General features: G+C 34.4%; 1 long non-coding RNA gene across 1 annotated transcript; it reads right to left on the bottom strand.

Annotated features, from left to right (window-relative positions):
• Nucleotides 1-565: 565 nt before the first annotated feature.
• On the bottom strand, nt 566-3,017 carry LOC146937141 (uncharacterized). The gene is made up of 3 exons (XR_015030857.1): nt 2,634-3,017; nt 1,243-1,297; nt 566-1,137 (listed from the first exon to the last, which is right to left on the bottom strand). It is a non-coding gene; the product is annotated as an uncharacterized LOC146937141 (long non-coding RNA).
• Nucleotides 3,018-3,859: the final 842 nt, after the last annotated feature.

Below are 3,859 nucleotides of genomic sequence, written 5' to 3'. Positions count from 1 at the left end.
TCATTAAACGAGTTGGACCTTGAAAAACTAAGTTAACATGATATGCTTACCATTAGTGTGCTTCAGTGGATTAATAGAAGATGTGCATTTTTTGTTTTGCTTAAAACATGAGAAAGCATGTTCCGACAATCAACAAGCTTGTGTACCATTTCTTTTGACACTATCGGCTTCCTAGCATCAGAGGTTGTTGACCTTCTACATAGAGTACAAAGGGTTATGCATAGCAATGTTATGTCTCTTAGGTCCATGAATGTTGTGTTTACGAGGATTGGTTTTGCAGAAAAATTCAGCTTAAAATTAAAATGTAAATTTATTGAATCTGATGTTTTTGTTTTTTTATCTGAAATTTAGAGCATTTTTTCATGATGAATTCTAAAAGTCTTGTTCGAGGTCTGTGTTTACGTGTACAATGAGTCTCCCATTTTCTGATGGGCTTATCTTCCCTAAAATTACAAAACAATGGTGGGCATACACACACTAGCACTGTTTAAAGAGTTTCACTAAATGGTTATTTTAGGTGGTTTGGATACAAAATTAAGGTGTGCAGTCATATACTATGCACTACTGAAATGATATTATTGTTGATAATTTATACTACTTAAATTCATATCAGTGCTTTTATGTCATACTCTTGGTATGTTGTTCACAATTTATACATGAAAAATTGTATTACTGAACTTGCAGTGAATGATATATATGAATACATATAGAAGCACTACAAGAAATCACTGAATTTCCTAGGAATTTATTTGTCGGAAGATATACCAAATTCGTCGGAAACATAGCTTTTCGAGGAAATTAACAAGGAAAATATTCATATGAAATTTTGGATATATTCGTGCGAATTTTCGAGGTAGGGACACTGACACATCCTTATGCGTGCTTATGTCCTCCTACAATAGATGCCATGTTCTCCTTGTTAGCTCTGGACCGGTTGTTAAATTTTGGATCTTCCCTCCAATATTTCTCAAATAACTCCCATATTTTTTTCTCCAATCCCTGATGTACGATAATTGCCCTTGTCTTTTTTCCATTCCTTCCGTTCATCATATAATAAATCTGATAAAGTTTTCCAGCTAACTTATGAAAGTTTGTCTCTACAAGAGGGTGATGATGAGGTTGCCATACACAAAAATCCTGCAATAAACAAAAAAAAAAATTTATTAGACATTCAACAATTTAAAAAATAAACCATATTATAAAGCAAATACAATTATTTAATATTTAATAAATTGTATTTACCGAAAGGTATTTAAAAATAACACCATCAACATTCTTGCATTTGAACCTGCTACTCCTGTTAAAATTGTGACAACAATTAATTGCACAACCAAAATGCAGTATCAACACACCAATCCAACCATAAACGCAATCCCCAAGGCTACTTGAAAATTATTCAAACCAATTAGTTTTCCTGCATTCACCAAAGTTAGGACTCATATCTATGTCTAAGCACACCATAAAAAATCAGCAACCTCCATCACCATACAATTCAACCTATAATTTCTGCCCTAGAAAATAACAATTTATGTAACAAAACAAATCAAACTACACCAATGCTTCAAGGTCAAAGCATCAGCTAGAACATAAACAACACACCAACACCTCGAAATACATCTGCAAAACACATGAAGCAGACAAAAACCAAGCAACAATACCATTAACACACCAAGCAAACAACACAAAATAACAAATTCTGCCGCATAACAATTCAAACTACACGAATGCTTCAAGGGCGAAGCATCGATTGAAACAGTACGCCAATACTTAAAAGTACATCTTCAGTGGTCTTCATCAAAAACCATTTCACCCAACTTCCTTCCTTGGTTAGGGTGTCTACACAGGAAAAATACATACAACCAAATAACTGAACCCTATAACCACGATTTTTCAAAGGCGTAACCATAATTTTTCATGCATTCAAAATTGGTCACCTAGAAGTGTACCAACCTCACAATAAAACTTTAATACAATTAAGAGACCAAGAAACATAGAAGGTGGTCACTTTTGATCTTTTGTTGATAAATTGGTAAAAAATGATATTGTTTTCACATAAAAAATACATCTAACCAAATAACGGAACCATATAACTACGGTTTTTTAAAGGCGTAACCAATTAGTTTTCCTTGTGTTCAAAATTATTCGGCTATAAGTGTACCAACCCCACAACATAAATCTAATTGAATTAAGAGACGAAGAAACACAACCAAACTCAACCTACATAGACTCTATAAGTGTCTCAAAAGATAAATATTGTGAAATTTGATCTACATTACGCCTCCATATAGTTAACCCAATCTCCATAGAAAAGTATGGATTGAGACTAACTCATTCTACATAGACTTTATCCATCAAACTCAACCAAACACTGACATCAAATTTCACCCACCATTAACTTCTCATCTTCAATATTTTAGCTAAATTGCATATATAGTTATAAAAAATCAATTTATTGCATATCAATATTCTGCATTAACGAAATTGAGATTTACAATTTTCACAAAAATGTTTAAATTTAATTCAAATTAAATTGAAATGAGAAACATGAGAATTGACTCACGCTGAAAAAAGAACAAACAAAAATTACAGGATGGAATGAATGAATCGAACAAAAAGAACATGGACAAATATACCCGTGTTGAAGATGAAAGAGGGAGAAAACGAGAGGAACAAGCTAGGGATTCCTGATCGCGGAGAAATCGGCAGCGATGACAAGGATGTGGGAGGAGATCGACCTTTGGGAAATCCATCAAGACGTAGCAGCGATGGCATCAAAGAGAATGGCGGAGGAAATGGCCTCGCCGAGAGAAAATTGAACAAGGGTGAGAGAAAGAGGAGAAGAGAGAAAAATGAACAGTTTTTTTTTTTTTTTTGGGTATGACATAGATTATGCCAAATTTTTTATTGTTAATTGTGTCACACGTGGTGGTAGATGAGTGGTACTGCCACATAGGGTGGTTAATGTATTAGTGTTGTATTTCAAAACCCTAGAATAACACCGACCTACTCACACAATATATATTAAAAGTAGATTCATAAAATGGATGCGGCTAAACAAAACATGTGAATAGTGTTCAAAGATTTTCTCCTTGGTATCACTTCCTTGCCAATTCGATCAATGGATCCACCATTCTTTAATTACAGGTATGTATACGATTCCATTAAGCGTTGCTTTTCCTAATTTTCATCCATTAATCAAATAATTTTTTGTACGTATTTTTTTTCTAAATCTTCTACTTTTGTTGGAACTGCAGTGAAACCTTTCTCATGCTTTTCTCGTGGATGGTCTTTTCTCTGTCCTTTGTTTCGCCGTTGGCGACTGATGCTTCGAATGTAATTTCTTTGATTAACGTGTTTTCTTCTTTGACAATTAATAATATAAGGTATGATTCAATATTTATCTTTGTGTGATGACAATTTGAAGCATTTTCTATGTGTGTAACTTTTTTATTTGGATCTGGTTAGGTAGCATACATCATGTTCATAGTATCAACCTATGTCTAGGTTTGGGTAAGAGTTACGGTTCCTCCTCCAACTGGGTTAAGAAAAACATTACCTTCTGTTCAAACGGTTCAAAAAAATGATTTTATTGACTTCTAGTTTGGCAGTTTAGCTTTGAACCTGGTCGAAACCAGTGACAGAGGCTGAAAAAAACACCAAATCAGCTGGTTGACGGTTTAGCTTTGAACCCGGTCGAACCAGTAACTGATACTGGAAAAACCCCAAATCATCTGGATCAGATTCAAAAAGGTTATTAAATCGATATTTACCTTTCAATCGTCGGTGAAGGCTAAGGGTTCTGGTGAAAACAACGACGCCGAAGAACGTGACGACGACGAGATCTACGGAGGAGACGACG

The sequence above is a fragment of the Medicago sativa genome, chromosome 3 (genome assembly GCF_051527215.1).
Source record: "Medicago sativa cultivar Bolivia chromosome 3, Bolivia_mono, whole genome shotgun sequence".
NCBI classification, from domain to species: domain Eukaryota; kingdom Viridiplantae; phylum Streptophyta; class Magnoliopsida; order Fabales; family Fabaceae; genus Medicago; species Medicago sativa.
This window is presented reverse-complemented; position numbering and strand designations above follow the sequence as displayed.